This window comes from Nanorana parkeri, unplaced genomic scaffold, assembly GCF_000935625.1.
Source record: "Nanorana parkeri isolate BGI_ZX_2015 unplaced genomic scaffold, ASM93562v1 scaffold693, whole genome shotgun sequence".
Classification (NCBI taxonomy): domain Eukaryota; kingdom Metazoa; phylum Chordata; class Amphibia; order Anura; family Dicroglossidae; genus Nanorana; species Nanorana parkeri.
The window spans coordinates 96,564-118,015 of NW_017306961.1; the positions used below are offsets into that span (position 1 = coordinate 96,564).

The 21,452-nt window shown below is 47.8% G+C and overlaps 1 protein-coding gene and 1 long non-coding RNA gene across 2 annotated transcripts in view; one reads left to right on the forward strand and one right to left on the reverse strand.

Moving 5' to 3' along the window:
* The window catches only part of GOLGA1 (golgin A1), a 309,940-nt gene that overhangs the window by 66,142 nt on the left and 222,346 nt on the right, over window positions 1–21,452 (reverse strand). The window lies entirely within an intron of this gene.
* Window positions 8,908–11,469, forward strand: LOC108792887. Its single transcript, XR_001941604.1, has 3 exons — window positions 8,908–8,922; window positions 9,382–9,468; window positions 11,459–11,469. It is a non-coding gene; the product is annotated as an uncharacterized LOC108792887 (long non-coding RNA).

The window sequence follows — 21,452 nt, forward strand, 5'->3', positions numbered from 1 at the left end:
CTGAGATCTCCAACAACCTGACTTACTTAGAAGTAAGAGGATTGGACGAGAAGGCTGTACTGTACGTGGGCCACCCACGGCATTTCAAAAATACACATACTATATATTGTAATAAATATTAAAATTAACTAGGGTCAGACTAATCCAAGACATTATTAATCTAAATTGCCCCACTCATTATTAATCTAAATTGCCCCACTCAATATGGCCGTCGCCTGCGCCCACATTGAGTGGGGCACTCAGATTAATAACGTGCTGGATTAGTCTGACCCTAGTTCATTTTAATACTTTATTGCTCTGTAGTATGTGTGTAGGGAAATGCAGCGGATGGCCCATGTGCAGTAGAGCCTTCTCAGCCGAACCTCTTACTTCTAAGTCAGGTCAGGTCGTTGGAGATGTTGAGGAGTTGGAGTTTTCTGTAGATCACTGCTGCTGACCTCTGCATTGTATATCACACTGCTGACCTCTGCATTGTAGATTACACCACTGACCTCTGCACTGCAGATCACTGCTGCTGACCTCTTCATCTTGTATCACTCCATTGACTTCTGCACTGTAGATCACACTGCTGACCTCTGCATTGTAGATTACACCACTGAGGTCAGTGGTTTAATCTACAATGCAGAGGTCAGCAGTGTGATCTACAGTGCAGAAGTCAGTAGATCTGTAGATCACACCACTGACCTCTGCACTCTGCATCACACTGCTGACCTCTGCATTGTAGATTACACCACTGACCTCTGCACTGCAGATCACTGCTGCTGACCTCTGCATTGTATATCACACTGCTGACCTCTGCGTCACACCGGTGACATCTGCACTATGCAGCACACTGCTGCACTCTGCAGCACACCACTGACCTCTGCACTAGAAGTCACACCGCTGCCCTCTGCGTCACACTGCTGTGCTCTGTACTCTGCATCACACCGCTGATCTTTGCACTCTGCGTTGCACCTCTGACTTCTGTACTCTGCATTACATCTCTGACTTCTGTGTTGATTTGGCTGTGTTAGGTCCCACGTAGCAGCCTTCTGTGGAACCCCGTGGTGCCTTCTTACAGGGCTGCCACTGGCTGCCTATCTTTCCCTCCTGAGACCCTTTGCCCGAGACTTCAGGCTGGTACCCTGCAGCAGAGTGGCAGCACAAAGTATGTACCAAATTCATATACATATATATAATATATTCATTCATATATTCTGCATTGCTGTATAATGTTTTGCAGGGATTTTTAGTCCTCTATAGCTGATGGTATTATTCTGCATTAGAGTGTAAGCTCCTCTGTACAGAGACTGATGTGACTTCTCTGTACAGCAATGTGGTATATGTCAGAGCTATATAAATGTATAATAATAGTGTGTGACTGTGTGGGGGACATTAGAGTGTTAGCTACTTTAGTGCAGAGAATGCCAGGGGGTTGGGGGGCCAGTGAGATCCGATTCTCTATAGCAATATGTCTGTGAAGGTTCTCATTCATCCAGGTCATGGTATATCTGTAAAAAATAAGTCAAGGCAACTGGACTTTCTGTATTTTTCTTGAAGACGTTTCGCTGGCCATCCAACCAGCTTCCTCAATTCAGAAGCTTCCTACATTGTTGCAAGGTTTGTGTATTGGTTGTAGCAAGGCTTGTGTGTCAGCTGTAGCCCTCCGGTACTTACCAGTGGCCGGCCCTGCCCCTCGATTGCGCTTCTGTGTTTGGCTCCGCCCCCTGTTGTGAGGGGCGGGGCCTGTCAGTGGTCACGTGATTGGGCTGTTCAGTCTAAAATGCCTGGGCCTATTTTTAGTCCCAGTCTGGCCCTGACCAGGTGGGTTTTGTCCTCGGTAGGGTGGCAAAATAGAATACTTCCAAGGCCCTGAACGTCATTTACCAGGCCAGGAAATTGAATATACTCATGCTCCTCCTATCGACTAACCCTTCGATAGGGTTAATTGGGTCTTCTTGAAAACGGTATTGCGGTATGTTGGTGTAGGAGACACATTTACCACATGAATTGACAGAAAATACTCCCGTCCGTCTGCATCCGTTAGGATTAATGACTCGGCATCAACAGACTGACCTTTCAAACGGTACACGTCAGGGTTGACCACTGCTCTTTCTCCTGTCTTTGGAGCTGTTGTGGAAATGTTATTATACGGAATTAGGTGGACATTTTATTCTAGGATGTGTGTGTGTTTTAGGTATTGTCATCTGTCTCCCTGTGTCGGATTTAACCGAGGAACGCTCTAGCAGATGGTACTTGGGTTGAATCGGGACCAGCGGTAAAACCGTCAGTATGAAAACCTTCTCATGGGCTTGGAGGCGTTTGCCGGTTTGTGAGTACTAAGTGCAATGCGCTGGGCTCCTTGCCTTCAAACTTCTGTACACATTAGTGAAGCGGAGTCCGCATAACGAGATGCGTATTATACCTCTATTGCGGACTGCGCCATCCCTTTTGGATACATATCTTTTTTTATAAGAAGACATAATCTGCCTTGTCCGTATACTGGTACCGTATATAGATAACCGCATTAGCAATGTCTCCTCAGATAGTCTCAAACCTATAAGAACATGTAGAATGATTGTACTAGATCCTGGTCACTCTGAGCAGTATTGAGTAGGGTCCATGCTGACGATGATGGGGGATGGGCAACCACATGGCCAGTCGGGACAATGGACATGACTCATCCTTCCTTGTTACAGGTATGAGGTGTGTGCATTTCCCTGTTCAGCCATCTTGGTGTAGTCCCCTTTCCTTTTGATATGTACCTGTACTTCTGGGCTGACTGGCTAATGTTGTAAAGCCGTCTCCCACTGGGTGTCGTCCTTTTGCCTTAATAAAATGAAGGAGTTGGGGTCGCCTCAGCCCTTTCTACTTGGACTCCAGCTTGAACCAGCATCGTGTCTGACTCTCTCTGGTGCTAAAGAAGTACTTCATCCCTTATACAGAAAGAACTGAATGCAGCGTGCTTTTAACAGCAACCGGATTGTTTGTGCTGGGCGCATTTTAATACCGAACGTGTACCTTTTAGTGCACCGGAGATTCCTGCGCAAAGTCCAACCAAAATATCCATGATATCTGGCGAGCCTTGTCTTTAGGAGCCGACGCAGTTTCCAGAACAGCTTGCCAAGGGAGGGAGATTGGGTTCTCGGTTCTGGATAAGCAGAAAAAGCCGGCTAAGTGGTAAGATTTTTTTCAGTTTTTTTAAATTTCTGTTGTCCTAGAGCCGGCATCTGGTCTCTCTGCAAGCTGTTGCGGGAAGCTGCGCTCAGCGAAAGAACCTTCTTTTTGCTTTTTCACTCTTTGTGTATAAGGATGGGGGATTAATATTTGTACAGGGAGGGATAGGTGTATTGGCTGGGGATAGAGTCTGTATTACTGTCCTCTGTAGACCCCTGGTCATTAAAGCCTAGAGGGTTTTTGTACGGGGTTTATGTTAAATGTAAAACCATTCCTGTAGTACAACGTCACGTATGCATGGAGTGTGCTAGTTGTATGCAAGGAGCGTGCTAGTTGGTGTTTTAAACGTGCAGCAGAGATTGAATGACATAACATTGTGTGGCTGAGTTATTTCATAGTGCTGGTCACCGTGTGAAATAACTTTGTATAGTGTGTGGATATTACAGTGCGTCTAACGTCTAGTGTGAGCTAAGAAGTACGATTTGTTCTGTGTTAAGTCCGCTTTGTGTTAAAGAGGTGATTTTGGGTTTGTAGAGGCAGAATTTTGGTTTTGTTTAAATGGTTTGTCTATTGTTGGATTTTTGAAGACACCATTTTGTTATTGCACATGGTGCAGCCACCATCTTGGTTTCAGCCACCATCTTGTTTCCGCACAAAGAACCATGCGGCTTGTATCATCACTTTTTTTCCTAGCCACCATATTGCTTTCTTTTTAAGTGAGTTCAATCTTTTCAGGTTTAGCTATTTAGTTATGTATTTTTGCGGTTTTTGTATTGAATTTCGGTTTTAAGTGAAATCTTTATTTTGTACTGAATTCCAATAGATAGACTAACTGTGAGTTTTTTGTACTTTTAGTGGTGTTTTATTTTCATTGTTTGGGCGTTTTCTTTGAGTTTCTCAGAGGGCAACTCATGCCCCCTCCCCCATTGTTTTGTTTTTTAGCATTAGCTGCATTTTATATTGTGTAGCATAGCTTGCGGTATAAAAGAAAGGATTTGGTTATAAAACTCGTTTTATATTCACCTTATTGTTTAGAGTTGCTTTGCGCAGAGAGTAGTCAATTTTTTTGTTTACACCCAGACTATTAGTTTTATCGTGTGACTACTGAAATAGACAGCAGAAGGCTATCCCTATTAACAACTGTAGTGAGAGAATCTGTAGAGAAAGCGGGCGTAAGTGTGCTGTGCAGTTTAGTCTGGCGACGCAGTGTTGTATGTATACACTGTGAGGGGTAGAGACATAATTCGGGGGGTGATCTGTGGTTTCTTACTAATCGTTTGACATAGTTGTTATTACGGGTTTTACTCCGTAGTTCTGTGCCAACCGTGTTGGGACAACAAGCCATAGAGTTACACATCGCCTCGGGTAGGGTTTCTAGTTGGGGGACTATAGTATAGTAGTTGTAGTCCGCCAATTCACCGCAGAAAAAGGCACCGGGCGGTGCTCTCCTAAATTGGTGCACGGGTTTTCCTGGACGCAGGGATAAGACTAGAGTCGATTCATCGCCATGGGCAATGGGCCGTCCATGCAAGGGAAGGAAAGTGAGGCTTCCCACAGTCAGACGGCAGCACAGTACATGAAGTCCAGTTTTGGGGCAAAGGCCATTAAACCCCTTAAAGAATGGCATAAGTGGTCCGAGGGTACCGCGTGGGGTATCCCTCTGGAGGGGACGTTTGACGCCTGGAGGTGGGAGAAATTCATAACTGAGTTTAAACCTGGGCTCTGGGCAGCAAAGGCCCTAGATGTAGCTCAGTTATGGCTTCAGAAGTCTATAATGGTAAATGGGCAAGGCATACAGAAGGCGGTTTCAGTCCGGAAGAACGGCATTATGTACACCTGGCCCGACGGGATAGCTGACATTGGTGATCCAATGCTGGAAGCGGAAGAGGCTCTTTCTGGGCTAACTCTGCTGAGGCAGGCTGGATTCACCAATACTGGATCTGATGTAGTTTCCTCAACCAGGGATCTGTGGGGTCTCACCAGGGCTCTGAGGGGTCCTCACCAGGGTAGCAGGGTTCTGTGGGGTCTCACCAGCCTGGTTAGACCGCTTGTGAGACCCCACAGACCAGCGATCTGTGGGGTTACGATGATCCGCACCAACGATTGAGGTAACGGATGAGCTCTCAGCCCTGTCACTGTAAAACTGAGAGTCTCAGTTTGATAGCTACGTGGATGAGAGCTGAGCGACAACGCTACCTGGCTGCCGTCCTGACAGGGCAAACTAGGCGGCCGCGAGGCCCTCGGGAGCGCGAGGCCTAAGGCGACCGCCTAATTTGCCTACTTAAAGAGCCGCCTCTGCAACTCTACTCTACTCTCTCCAGCTACCACTTCTCTCTCTCCCAAATCTCCACCTAACCGCGTCACCTTTGACGCTAAACCTCAACCTAACCCTCTCTATCAATCTCCCTCTGCCACATCTGGGGCGTTTTCTCCACCGATTACGGTTAATTACGAATAATTTTCAACAAATGATCTGCAGATGTTATGTGAGTCTAAGGGAATTGAAACCAGAATAAGGAACCGTGGGGATTGCATAGCTGCGCTGAGAGCTTTTGATTCAGTCATGCTTACCATCTACCCTTCATTAGATGGCTTCCAGACAGGGAACGTTGTGGGCGAGGTAGTACACATTAGCCCACCAATGAAGCCACAGCCTCCAAGGTATACACCTGGCCCTACGCAGGTCTCTGAACCTGATACTTATCCAGTCTGGGTGCAACAACACGAGGGTGTTCCCAATGCCAATGGCGAAAGGACTTTAGGAGAGAGGGTGTTATGGCATGTCCCTTTTGCTTCCTCGGAAATGAGGCAGAACTATCCTGGCCGAACTACCTGACTATAGATTGAGTCCGCGAGGGTTCGCGAGAATGTTTTGTCAAAATCAATTTAGTTACGGCATGAGCGGAACAGATTGTGCCCAGGTTCTGAGGGCAAAAGTAGGAGAGGAACTGGCAGGGGTTATAATCTCCAGGTGCAACATTGTCACACACGAACAGGCCACTTCTGGAGGTAAAGAATTTTGTGTTGCCCTGCTAGCCAAACTTCCAGAGATGTATGGTGCATCCTCTACCACGGATGTGATGAAACTCAGTCAAAATCCTGGGGAGGAATGCGCTTGTTTCTGACGTCGCCTGGAACAAGCTGCATTGGATGCCGATATGTAGGTTGGCCCTGATGTGCCCACCGAGGGAGGTAAGTTAACCGCTATTCACCTTTTACTAAGAGCCAAATTTTTAGAAGGCATCCATACGAAAATTCGAGACCGGTTATTACTAGCCAGACCCGAATTTAATGAAATGACAATACCTGCCATTCTATCCACTCTCTCCGCTATAGAGAGAGAGGTGGATAGGAAGAAACAGGATAAAACATCCAAAGTCCTTGTGTCTCAAGCCCCTCTTGCAGAACAAACGGGTCAAGATCATTGCAAAAAGACACAACGCTGGAAAACCCGGACTTGTTACATCTGCAGAAAGGAAGGACATCTAAAGCATGACTGTCCTAACAGACCCAAGGGTAAGTGGCAGTTCATTCCGGACGACACAACAACTTCTGTTTTAGGGATGGCCAGCCAAGGCTATGATTCTTCATAGGACGTTGGCAAACCGGTGTCAAGCCATTTCAACCTGTTTATCGAGGAATTAAAATATCCCCTCCCTTGCCTCATTGACACTGGTGCAGCCCGAACGGTTCTGAGATCCAAAGATCTCAGAGGCAAGGTTCCCCTCTCTGGGGAGACTACACCCACTGTGGGTCTCACAGGTCAGACAGTGTCTCTACAGACCACCAAACCACTCCATTGCAGGTTAGGGCAGCACACGGAAGCCATCAGGTCTGTACTGGTATCGGATGATGTTCCCATTAATTTGTTAGGAGCTGATATTTTATCAGAAATACAGGCAGTCATCAAGTACACTCCAACGGGTATTGTGGTCAGCAGTGCATTGTCTGATGAACGCTTATGTACGATGATTTCCTGGAGCTGGATATACTGCAGAGATTGGATCCCTAACATCTCATCCAAATTGGGACCCCTCTACGAGCTGACATCAAAAACACCCTTTCAACTGTCAGACGATAATTGGTCAATCCTACAGGATTTGACCCAGAAACTCACCAAAGCATCTGCTTTAGGTCTGCCCAACTATGACCTCTCCTTCTATCTCTTTTGCCATGAAAACCAGGGCCATGCAACTGGAGTACTGACCCAACTACACGGGTCCAGGTACCGACCCATCATGTACCTATTGACTGCCCTAAATCCGGTCATCCGAGGCTCACCGGGATGTGTACGAGCCGTGGCCGCCTGCGCTGTACTATTACAGAAGGTAGGTGACATAGTCTTGGACTCCCCATTGACCCTCTATACTCCCCATTGAGTGCAGGAGATCCTAAATCAGACCCAGACAAAACACCTCTCGGCTGCCAGGTTGACTAGGTACGAAGTGGCTCTCCTAACACCTACTAACCTGACACTAAGACGATGCACCATTTAGAACCCAGCGTCTCTTCCTCCTGTTATTAAGGAGGAAGAGAAGGGGGGAGATAATGGTGTGATAAATGACAATTTTCCAACTTTTACTAACCATTCTAACCTCTCAACTTCTAATCAATTTTCCAACCTAGTAGGTAATCACTTTGAGGACGACCACGACTGCTTTTCTTTGATGGAACTTGAGTCAACAGCCATCAGTCCGGTGACGGAGACTCCCATCCCAGAGGCCAAAAACCTTTTTGTCGATGGTTCCAGGTATTGCACCCCAGATGGTAAACCACACACTGGGTATGCTGTAACTACAGTCAGTGAGGTTGTGGAGAAAGGATCTTTGAACTCGCACATGTCAGCACAGGAGGCTGAGCTGTGGGCACTAGCAAGGGCTTGTGAGATCCACAAGGACCAGTGGATTAACGTCTATACAGACTCTAGGTATGCTTTTGGGATAGCACATGACTTTGGTCCAATCTGGAAAGCTAGAGGGTTTTTGACTAGTTCGGGGAAGCCGGTGAAACATGCGGTGTTGATCGATAGGCTGTTCGTTGCCTTCAGCCTGCCACACGAAATAGCCATTCTGAAAGTGAAGGCACACACGACTGATAGGACCCTGGAGGCCGATGGGAACGCTTTGGCAGATAGAGCTGCCAAGGAAGGTGCTCTGAGCCCCTCTGTAGAAACCTTGATGATGGCCATCCCTTCTGATGCATCTCTGGAAGAGTTTAAGAAACTGCAAAGACAGGCAGAGATGCAGGAGAAGAGGAAGTGGACAGCACTGGGGGCTACACAGGGTCCAGATGACATTTGGGGTCTGGGCAACAAATGGTGTCTGCCAAGATCACTTTTTTCAATGATGGCCCGTTCGAGTCATTATCCAGGACATCAGTCAAAGATGGTTATGTGTGCACAGGTGGAAGAGCACTGGATTGCTCCTGGGTTCACTACTGCAGCATCCAATTTCGCAACTTTCGTGCCTGGTCTGTGCTTTGCACAACCCTGGCAGAACTGTGAAACAGCCGGAACGGCATTCGCCCAAACCGGAATATCCCTTTCAGCGCATAGACTACATTACGTTGCCAAGGAGTGGGCCGTACGCGCATGCCTTGGTCTGTGTGGATATGTTTTCCGGATGGCCAGAAGCATGGCCCGTTCGATGCGCCAATGCCACTACCACAGCAAAGAAGGTCCTGTCTGAGATAGTGTGTCGCTGGGGCCTGCCTGAAACGATCGAGTCGGATCGCGGCTCTCACTTCACCCGTCAGATTTTTGCAGAGGTATGTAAAGCTCTACACGTCAACCAGGGATTACATACCCCGTATCATCCTCAGAGCAGTGGTAAGGTTGAACGTCTTAATGGGGTCATTAAGAACAGGATCTCCAAAATCATGGCCGATACTAGAAAACCATGGCCTGAATGTCTCGCTATAGCCCTTTATTCCATCAGGAATGCCCCAAGGCAGCCCCATGGGTTATCACCCTATGAAGTTCTGTTTGGTAGTCCTCCAAAGACGGGATTGTACTACCCTCAACAGCTGTCATCTTTACATTCTCAGATGACTGGGTACGTGCAGTCTCTGCAGAGGGAACTCCAAAGAGTCCCCCACCGGGTTCGGGAGTCTCTCCCGGACCCAGACTCAATAACCAGGGTTCATTCTATTCAACCAGGTGATTGGGTCGTGCTAAAGAAACATCAGAGGACAGGACTAGAGCCGAGATATCTTGGGCCATTCCAGGTGCAGCTGACTACGCCAACCTCTCTGAAGCTCGAAGGACGAGACAACTGGGTCCACGCCAGTCACTGCAAGAAGTTGCTTAACTACGTCAAAGAATGAGAAGTATCATCGTCATTTACTTGTTTAGCTTAGTTTATTTTAGCGAGGGAAACAATGAAAAGCATCCCAACCTTTTGTTTAAAATGCACCTCCAACTAGCTAAGGCAGCGAAAAGGACCAATTGCTGGGTGTGCTCTAAATCTCCCCCCAGCCATTATACCCCAGCAATGGCAGCCGTTCATGCAATATACAATGTTCATACCGGCATGAAGAAGTACGAGAAATTAGCCAAGACCACTCAGAGACACTTGTCAATAGAATTTAACGATACTTTCCTAGAGGGTAAAATCAGTTATAGTTTTAATATTAGCTCTGGCTCCTGCGCCTCACTTGCCAATCCTGTATGGGTGTCTGGGCAGTTAGGTGGCCCGCAGGGATGCTTCAACATAAGCTTCGGTAAAGGGGATAGATTTGTGGGATCCTCCAGGTGTGAGAAAGGTATAACAGTCAACCTTACTAATGAAACCCCCGATCTCTTTAGTAACATTCATAGACCAGATTATATCTGTTGGAAAGAAGGATGCGATGTTCAGACTGCAGGGGCAATCCCCAGTCTATCATGTTATTACTTGGTGCCCGAGACCGTCAGAGAAATTCGGACAGGCCCATATTATTTCCTGTGCGGTTCCCGCCGCTTATAAGTTAATTCCCCCTAACGCAAGAGGTTCATGTGCTTTAGTGAAGCTTGTTCCGGTATCTTACGTTGCAGCCGATCGAGAGGACCTGATGGTGCGTAAGAAGGTAAAGATGTCCGGGAGAGCTCGTAGGGAACTATTCTCTAGCCACGATCAGGCTTGGGCATGGTTCCCCGCTTGGACTGCATGGGGGATCGAGCTTATGAAGCGATTGAACAATTTCTCCTCTATTGTAGACGAGATTTTCAATGAAACCGAAGAAGCTGTCAGAGAGCTCACCCAGGAACAACGACAGATGAAGACTCTGGTATTGCAGAAAAAGATGGCTCTTGATTATCTTTAAGCGTCCAAGGGGGGTTTCTGTGAATTTATAGGTGAGGACTGTTGTACTTGGATAGCGGACACCAGTGACATGGTCAAAGCCCATATGGATAAGGTTAGCTCCTTGCAGGGCAGAGCCAGAGCTATAGCTAGTGAGGGTTGGAATCCTTTTAATGGTCTGGGAAGCTTTGGAGATTTCTTGTTTTCCATTGGATCCTGGCTCAAGGAAATAGGAGTATATATACTTATGGTGTTTTTGTTTCTATTTCTTCTATACGCCGGAGTGAAATGTTCCTGTTGCCTAATCGACCGAGTTACCAAAGCCCGAGCAGACGACTACATTTTCGTTGCTGAAACGAGACGCACGGAAGACCAACCCATGGACCAGATGCAGAGGATTCCAAACCGACCGGCGACCAGCGCGACCCACCACCTCCTCTGAGTCACCTCCCAAAGAGCAGAACCTCCGAGTCAAGATTCGTCTTCAAGATTAATTTGCTTTGCCAAAAGTCTGCGTGTCAAGATTGACTTTCCGTTTTATGGATTCAGGACACAAACCACTTTTCTTATACAAGAGGGACTGTTTTTTTCTAATTTCAACGAGGAAGATCGAGATTCATTAAGGGACACTGGGGAGCATATGGCAAAGAGGAGGGACTGTTGTGGAAATTTTATTATACGGAATTAGGTGGACATTTTATTCTAGGATGTGTGTGTTTTAGGTATTGTCATCTGCCTCCCTGTGTCGGATTTAACTGAGGAACGCTCTAGCAGAGGGTACTTGGGTTGAATCGGGACCAGCGGTAAAACCGTCAGTATGAAAACCTTCTCATGGGCTTGGAGACGTCTTCACAGTGTGTGGAGGCGTTTGTCGGTTTGTGAGTACTAAGTGCAATGCGCTGGGCTCCTTACCTTCAAACTTCTGTACACATTAGTGAAGCGGAGTCCGTATAACGAGATGCGTATTATACCTCTATTGCGGACTGCGCTATCCCTTTTGGATACATATCTGTTTTTATAAGAAGACATAATCTGCCTAGCAATGTCTCTTCAGATAGTCTCAAACCTATAAGAACAAGTAGAATGATTGTACTAGATCCTGGTCACTCTGAGCAGTATTGAGTAGGGTCCATGCTGACGATAATGGGGGATGGGCAACCACATGGCCGGTCGGGACAAGGGACATGACTCATCCTTCCTTGTTACAGGGATGAGGTGTGTGCATTTCCCTGTTCAGCCATCTTGGTGTAGTCCCCTTTCCTTTTGATATGTACCTGTATTTCTGGGCTGACTGGCTAATGTTGTAAAGCCGTCTCCCACTGGGTGTCGTCCTTTTGCCTTAATAAAATGAAGGAGTTGGGGTCGGCTCAGCCCTTTCTACTTGGACTCCAGCTTGAACCAGCATCGTGTCTGACTCTCTCTGGTGCTAAAGAAGTACTTCATCCCTGATACAGAAAGAACTGAATGCAGCGTGCTTTTAACAGCAACCGGATTGTTTGCGCTGGGCGCATTTTAATACCGAACGTGTACCTTTTAGTGCACCGGAGATTCCTGCGCAAAGTCCAACCAAAATATCCATGATAGAGCCATTCCTTTGCCATGTTAGGGCTAATTCATGTATTGCAGGTCTGACATCACGTAACTCTGAACATAAAGTGGCAGGCTATGCAGACGATCGTTTATTTTTTGTAACCAAGCCTATTACTTCCCTGCCGAATCTATTAGCTGAACTGAGCCACTATAAATACTTCTCCAACTTGCAAAAATCCGAGGCGTTAAACTTGAATCTCCCAAACACCACGTTGGAGGCAGTCGCACCTCATTTTCCCTTTCACTGGGCCCAACACCGCATTAAATACTTGAGGATCTACCTGTCACCATCAGTGGAGGGTATATTCCGAACCAATTTCCCCCCTTTCCTTGCAAAAGTTAGACAGGACTTGCAGCAGTGGTCGTCGGAAGTCTTCACGTGGTTCGGTAGTAACAATATTCTCAAAATGAATATTCTCCTGAGACTCCTATATCTGTTGCAAACTTTACCAATACACATTCCAGCCTGCTTCTTAAAACCGCTTAGAGGGGAGTTTGGGAAATTCCTCTGGGCACAGAAATACCATAGATTGAGCCATTTTCTCATGTCGAGACCGAAGTATCGCGGTGGCATCGGGTTCCCTGACCCCTTTAAATACTACAAGGCTGTCCATATGTCTAGGATTCTGGACTGGTGCAAGGGGGGCACTGATAGGCGGTGGTTGCAAGTGGAACAGTCCAGCCTTCGGATGCCCCTGGGGGGCTACCATGGCTAGATAGGCATTCTTTGACACAGGCCCATTCCCATCCGCTTATTGGTGCTACGCTGGCTGTATTTCAGTTTGACCGTCTGCATGTCCTAACGGACACGTATCCTTCACTTATGACACCAATTATAGGACATCCTTTATTGCCCCTGTCACCCCAGGATGGAGACCTCAGTGATTTGGTTGTTTCCGGCAGGTACAGAATCCATCATTTTCAGTCCCCCATGGGTCTTTCTACCATTCGAGACATCCAATTGTGCACTACCCTGCCTTTGGCCTTCTGGAAAGCTTTGCGGATTCGCCATTTCCTCACACATTCTATAGGCGCCACTGTGCCCCTAAACTCATTGACGGAGTTTGAGCGGGTATGTCTGAGTCCTCAGAAACAGGAACCATACTGCACTCCTTACCGGGATTCCCACTTGATGAGGATGGGTGCTCGAAATGACTGCGGATGGCACCGCCACACATGAACAATAGAAAAATTTCACAAGCACACCATAAGTTGAAAAAGCAAAATATTTTATTGCCAATAGCTGTATCTCATTGGCAAGCGCTTTCGGGGCCTCGCAGGGTCCCCTTCATCAGGCTTAGAGATAACAGTGAAGTGAAAGACATACAACAGTATATACCTAGACATACCAATCAACTGAGGGCTGTGAAACAACTCCCATCCACCTAGGGCGTCGGTATGACATCACACCTACCGTTAAGTATTTGAAAAGGACGTGTGCAGAATGATGTAAATACCAGCCATATCTATTAAACCATCAGTTACTCCCAACAGCACATATAAGTGTGTTATAATACATTGTTTGGGTTAGAGATGGTAAGACCAAGTGCAAAGCGGTGTCAAGTGTCAGGGTCGCGAGCGCACCGGGAACGAAGCGGTGCTGGTTGCCTCGGCAACATGACACTATACAGCGGCTCCTAACATCCAGAGCCGTGGCCGCTTGTCCCGCCCACTGGCGCATGCGCCGTGTGGGTACAGGGATGTCTCGTCTGCTCGCTGATCTGACAGCTGTCCCACTGCACAGTATGGGTCAGTAGCCCAAGGGCTCACAATGCGAATTATACATTGAGCATTGGGGTGATAGTAAGCAATTCATAGAGTCAGTTTGATCATAAAAAATAGATCAAACACTGGCTGTTAAGTGTATAATTACTCTGGGAGGTGCCAAATGGAAAAAAACAATAGTGAAACCTTATAACAAAAACAGGCAATAATGAAGCCTTATGGCAGAAATGCAATAGTATATCAATCAACGATGCACCTATATTGCAACTGCATATGCACAATTTGCACATGTCCATAATATAAAGAGGGTTGCTCTGCCCCACTCGGACAGGGCCCCCCTGAGTGTTATTGAGATTTGAAAGTTTTCCATGTACATATTAAATGAATGCATTACGAAAACAACATTGTGTACAGGGTATGCAAAATCCGCTAGGCAGGAAAATTATGGATGGAGCAACAAATATAAGTGACGTATAAGTGAAAACCCAAAGTGATAATTAATATGTGTGAGAATAAAGATAAAAATAATCCCAGAGCTGCCGTCTGAGTAACTCATGCGGCCCACTGTGGATTTATGAGTTTTGTCACTAACAAGTTTTTGACATCTGTATACTCTAAACCCACAGATAGGAATACAATCCTACACATTAATAGTGCCCACCCCCAACACTTGAGAGACAATTTGCCGGTCTCTCAATTTTTGAGGGTCATGTGTATTTGCTCAGACCACAGCGTGCGTGCACAACAGATTGGACGCATGCATGATAAATGTAACTGCCTCCGGGCCGGCCGTAGTAGAAAAATGGCCGGCCGGGAGCTCTCTAGATCTGAGCGGGCGTCTTTAGACGTCTGCTCAGACACGCCCCCTCGCACGCGGGAAATGGCCGTTATTTAAAAACAGGCAGCGATGCCTGTTACCATACAAACATGTCGCCTGTGTCACAGGGGATCAGAGGGAGCTCGGTACACGAGCTCCCTCCGGTCCCCTCTCCTCTGCAAGAATGCGGAAGTGTTGTATAATACATCACTTCCGCATTTTTGTGTCACTCTCCAGCTTCAGAAGCTGGAAAGAAGCTCATGGAGCAGATCTGTGCTTCATCAGCTTCTTTTGGGGGGTCCTAGGTGACATTAGGGGTCTTGGAGACCACTGATGTCTCCATAAAGAGGACCTGTCACATATTTTGCTATCACATAGGGGAGTTTAATTAGCCCCCGTATGTGATAGCGATAAAGTTTAGTGGAAAAAAAATGTATGTCCCCCCAAAAAATCTTTTTTTAAAGTTACACATAAAAAAGAATAAAAAAACAAAAACATTTTTGCAAGTCCCCACCCATACATACACGCATGCAAACATGTGTCGGGGGCGCATACGTGCATAAAAGACGATTGCGACCATCAAGCAGGAGAGGCCACCCTTTGTACAGACTTTCACATCAGCGTCCCAGGCAATAAGTAGGGCGACTCAGATTAATTCTAATATTTTACAGGCCGACAAAACCTTAACACCAGTCATTAAAAACAGACTGTTGCGGGGGGCGTGACTTGCTCATGGCTACATCCCCAGGAACGAGCCCCAGGAACACTCTTTCGTACCTCATTTTCCCCTCTATGGGCACCCGTTACCTCGGGCGGATTCAGACTCCTCGATGACGGGAGACGACAGCGCTTCGCTACGGAACGATGACATGTTCCAGCGCTATTTCTCTATGTTACCCACTAAATCGGAGCTGGAGGGAATGTTCTCCCGCCTGGTGGCCTCACTGCTCTTTTTCATGTAATTAGACAAGTGGATTATAATGGGGAATATTACACTGTAATGTTCCCTATTATAATCTATTTCTCTGTTGTGTACTGCTATTTCATGTAATTAGACAAGTGGATTATAATGGGAAATATTACACTGTAATGTTCCCTATTATAATCTATTTATCTGAATAAATTATTACAGACATGCCTCTGTTCTATCAAAGTTTGAGACTACGTTAGTATGTGTGACCAGTGACGTGGTCACACATTTTCACGTAATCTCGCCCAGTTTTTCGGCGGTGGAATAGGTGAAGCATTCCAACGCTTTCTCTGGTGTTCCAGGGCAGATCGGCATCGCAAATCGCATGTGCAGGAGAACCGATCTGCCCTGAAACAGCTGATCGGTCCTGAAATGTCACTTCTTTCCAACTTTGTGAGTGCGGTGGAATGTGAGATCGCAGTCGGAGAGAAGTGACATTTCAGGACCGATCAGCTTTTCCAGGGCAGATTGGTTCTCCTGCACATGCGATTTGCGATGCCGATCTGCCCTGGAACAGCTGGGAAAGCGCTGGAATGCTTCACCTATTGGCGGTCACACATTCCACTGCCGAAAAACTGGGCGGGATTACGTTAAAACGTGTGACCACGTCACCGGTCACACATTCTTTGCCAAAGGTTTTATTTGGTTGTCATTTTTTCACATAAAAGGTTACAAAAATAACATAAGTAGGGCATGCAAGCCCTGCAACAAGGCACATAAATGGAAAACAGACAGCAATTACTTTGTGCAGAACCCTGCAGGCTGTATAACTGGAGCAGTGGAACAAGTGCCAAAGAACAATTTGGGAGTATGAAGGGGGTATTGCTGTTCAGTGTTAGTGGGTAGACCAAAAATATCATGGAAAGGAGCAGCAGAGGGGGGTGCTTATCAGGTCCAGTGCCTGGGTATCGTGGAGCTGAGGCCAATGAGGTTTACGGCCCACTACCCTGGGACATCTGGTTCATATAAGACGGAGAGCGTCTAACAGCACAGATCAGTGTCGGTCACACATTCTAACGTAGTCACAACCTTTGATAGAACACCGCCATCAGGGGGGTATGGCCGGTACCCATGTGAGGGGTCTGGGGGCCTCTTACATGGGTATCAACTGTACCGGGGCGGCATGGCAGAGGTGACAGGGGAGGGGGTGGAGGAGGCCAGCCCCCAGCAGCAGCAGGTAAGAAGAGTTGGGAGGAGGTACAGGGAAAGAGATCCCTACGCCCAGGCCAGCCCACCTGGGACCCTGCAGAGCCCACCATAGAGAGTCTCAGGTGGGCTATGCAGGATCTATGGTGTGCTCTGCAGGGTCTCAGGTAAGTCCAGCATGCTACTGCAACATTAGAGACCGCTGGGGGGGTATTGGACCAGTGTGATCTGCTCCCGCGCCCCCCCGTCTTGGGAGGGGGGCCCAAGATAAAATCTTGCACCAGGGCCCTTTGGTTATTAGGTCCGCCACTGCAGGCTTTGGTCGCAGGCTGGAGGTGGTGGAATCTACTACCGCGGCTGTGCCTTCCTCAGCCTGGCAACTACAGGAGAAGGTAGGCAGACACCATGACACCCTGCTCCAACTGTCTCTGCATATCGACGATCAGGAAGATAGCCATCGATGCAATAATATTAGACTGCGGGGTATCCCTGAGGCCACGGGCCTAGCAGACCTCAAAGCCACGGTCTTGGGCATCTTCAACATGCTCCTGTGTAACCCGCCCACGCACCCCATCGAATTGGACAGGGTCCATAGGGTTCCTGGCTTCCTGCAGGAGACCCATTTTCTGCTTGATAAGGCGCCTCTTCTTACCTGCCGCAACTTCCCCCAATGGGTGTACAGCTCCAACCACTGAGGTAAGACCAAGGGTGTGGCGATAGGATTCCACTCCTCGTTGACATGTGAGATACTTGCTGAAAGGGTTGATCCGGATGGGAGGTATGTTTTTGTGCAATGTTCCATTCAGAATAGGACGTTTACACTGGCTAATGTATATATGCCGAACCAAGGTCAGGTCCCTCTATTGCTGTCTACTCTCTCTAAACTGGCGGATTTCACAGAGGGCGTTCTGATCTTGGGGGGTGACTTCAATATGGTACTAGACCCTAGCCTGGACACTACTTCAGGGAGGTCTCAGATTCGTTTCCATCGCTTAATAAGCTTAAGAAGCGCCTACACTCTCTATAGCTCGTGGACGCGTGGCGGGTTCAACACCCACGCCATAGGGACTACACTTGTTACTCAGGCCCGCACAACTCTTATAGCAGGATAGATTTCTTTTTGATCTCACACCATCTTCTCTCCTGGGCCCCTTCTACAGCCATTGGCACCCGAATCTGGTCTGACCACTCCCCTGTATTTCTCACCCTGGAGGTCCCGGGTACATGCAAATCGTCTTACACGTGGAAATTGAACGAGAATCTTCTCTTAGACCCTGTTTGTAAATCAGACGTTACCACCACCCTTACCCACTTTCTCTCTGATCATGCAGCTGACCCCACCTCGGCCCCGATACAATGGGAAGCTCATAAAAGCTACGATACGAGGGGTGTTTATAAAACACGGCTCTCGATAAGAGGGAGCGGGGGGCCACCCTGTCCAGGCTGCTGCCAGATCTTGCCTTGTTGGAAACTGCACATAAAAAAATCCCCATCCCCCCCGCTGCTCCAGGACTTAACCAGGATGAGACTGGAAATTCAGAGACTGCTGGATGCTAAATATCTCTCCCATAGGGACCGGGTGCGCAGCATTTTCTACGAACATGGCGATAAAAGCGGTCGTTTGTTAGACCGCTCGGTTCGTGGGCAACGGCTCCGCACATATGTCCCAAAAATCAATTCGGCCAAACGGGGGGTGGTCGATAGCTCAGAACGCATTGCGGAAGAATTTAATGACTTCTTCTCTTCCTTTTACAACCTGCAGCCGGTTCCGGACAGCCCCCAATTTCCAGACCTTATGTCGGAGCTTCAGTCGTACCTCTCGCAAACATCCGTTCCGGATCTCACGGATAATGCCCTCCCGGATCTCACTGCTCCATTCACGGACATTGAAGTCTTTAATACGCTTAAGTCACTTCCTTCGGGCAAAAGCCCGGGGCCAGACGGGTTCACCACTAAATTCTATTCTTGGTTCAAGGATCATTTGACGCCTCCTCTGACCAGGTCCTTTAATGCCATCTTCCTGTCCTGCCCCTTCCCGAGCCAAGCTCTGGAGGCCCACGTAGTTGTCTTGCCCAAACCAGGCAAAGATCCGAAGCATTGCAATAACTATCGCCCCATTTAATTAATTATTGTCGATGTTAAAATCTACGTGAAGTTCATGGCTAACAGGCTGACAACCTTCCCTAACCTGATCCATAAGGAACAGGTGGGGTTTGTGCTTATGCGGGGGGGCTAAAGATAGTATTAAGCAAACAATCACTCTGATACTTTACGCTCGGTTGCGAGGCATCCCCTTTTGTTTGTTTTCAGTGGACGCCGAAAAGGCCTTTGACCGGGTTGGGTGGTCCTTTTTACGGGGCTCTTTACTCCAGACGGGCTTCCCTACGGATTTTGTGGATAAAATCATGGCGCTTTATTGCCGACCCCATGCCAGGGTACGGGTGAACGGCTTTCGGCCCCGTTCCAAATACACAATGGCACTCGGCAGGGTTGTCCCCTGTCCCCATTACTTTACATCCTGGTCATGGAGCGCCTAGCAAATGCTCTCAGACTTAACCAATCAATTCAGGGCCTCTCAATAGGCAAGAAAGTCCATAAAATGGGGTTATATGCTGACGACCTGCTATTGGTGGCTCTCCCCTCGGTGTTGCAAGAATTTAAAGTATTTGGAGGGCTCTCCAACTACCGTGTGAACTTGCAAAAATGTGAACTTCTAAATATATCCCTTACCCCTGCTGAACGGGACAGTCTCCGGGACTCACTCCCCTTCAAGGTGCGGTCGGATTACATTACATTCCTAGGGGTTAAAGTGACAGCTAACTTGTCGGATCTATACTCGCTTAATTACGCCCCACTGCTACAATCTCTGGAAGGCACTCTTGCCTCCTGGATGAACCTACACCATACTTGGTTTGGCAGAATCGCACTGTTCAAGATGCATCTGTTACCCCGCTGCCTATATCTTTTCCAAACCCTCCCTATAGGCCTCCCTGTCCGCTTCTTTAAAACGCATCCGCACGGCTGTTCTACAATACATCTGGAGGAATAAGAAACCCAGACTCCGATACACTATCTTGATAAAGAAGAAGGAACATGCAGGTGCCGCTCTTCCGGACTTAGAGTCCTATTACAGGGCCACTCATTTATGCCATCTAACAGCCTGGTTTGACTCCCTTGACCCCGCGCTGTGGGTCACTCTGGAACACAACCTTTCCCCTGGTACCGTTATTCACACTTTAATGGTTACCGACTGCCCTCCGACCGCGAGGTTCAGATCTTCCATTTTTTACACCCATGGTGTTATGGGTATGGAACACCACGACGTCCAGATATAACTTATACACGTCTCAGGGCCCCATGACCCCGATCCTTGCTAACCCGGGTTTTCCGGCAGGGTGTGGGGTCCCCACTTTTCTGTGTTGGAAGGTCTCTGAACCTTGCTACATATTCCAGAGTCTGTCGGGAACCGCCCTACAGCCACTAACATCACTGTCTGGCCCCATTCCACTTCCCCGAGCCTCCTGGTTGGCCTACTTTCAACTCCGGCATTTTGTGGTTGCATTGTCTGTATCGGGTGCTCTCTTCAGGCCTCTCACTTTTTTTGAGGACCTATGTGTGACGGACTGAACTGTCACCAGGGCTGTTGGAGGAGCCTGAGGGCTAGCCTCCTTCCTACAGACCACGGACCTAGGGCTGCAGAGATTTATTACCCCGGAGAACTTTGTGTGCTGTGTGTGTTCCCAGTTTAATATTTTATCTAGAGAGAGAGAACTTGTCACTATGTGACTTGATGGGAACTATTCTTCTAAAGGCAGCAGGCTGTCTGGAGTGACCATTGTTTGCAATGATGGGATTAAGCTCCTCTCTAATTAAGGACATTCATCCCAAAGAGTGTCTGTGCTTAAAAGACTTCTAATGCGGCACCTAGCTGTCTGGGGGAGGGAACACACTGCACTCTAATCTGATCCTGTCAGGTATAAACTCTGTGTGCTTCCTTCAATAAAGCAGATCTTGGTTTCCACCTCAACATTGGTGTTGTCTAATGATTGAGTGGTTAAGCGTTCTGTCCTAAGATATTGGTTCTGTCCAATAATTAGGCAGGTTTGGGCTGAGGACACTGGGATTCGGGTTCCAGCGGAGAGGAATCTGTTTTCTGACGGAGGTACCCAGTCGGGGTACCAGGCGGCCCGTCACACTATGCGTCACTGCTCTACCAATTCAGCGCCCAGTTTCGCTACTTTACCACGCTTTGATTACCGCAACCAGCGAGGACTCCCTGTATTTCTTCTCCGCCTGGGAACAAGAATTAGGAATCGTCCTTTTCGGAGGATGACCGTTGCAAATATCTATGCTTTACACATAAACTGAGCATGTCTACTTATGCACAGGAACAGAATTTTAAGCTGTTGACCAGATGATATAGGTCCCCGGTTAGAATGCACCAGATCTCCTCTACATACCCGGACAACTGCTGGAGATGCCAGGCTGGACCTGGCACATGTATGGTGGAGCTGCCCTCTGCTTCTGCCCTTTTGGCGAGTTATCTCACATGTCTACTCCAGAGTTACCTCCATTGAGCTGCACATTTCGCCGGAAATGGCACTTTTATCGGTCTTTCCGGGCTCTATCTCTAAGGTGAAGAAATCCCTGCTCAGATTCTTTATCATTGCTGCCAGAGCTTTAATCCCACGACATTGAAACTCCCCTGTTGTTCCATCAGTTTGTCTGTGGTAAATGTTACTCATGCAGTGCCTTGGTCACTTGGATT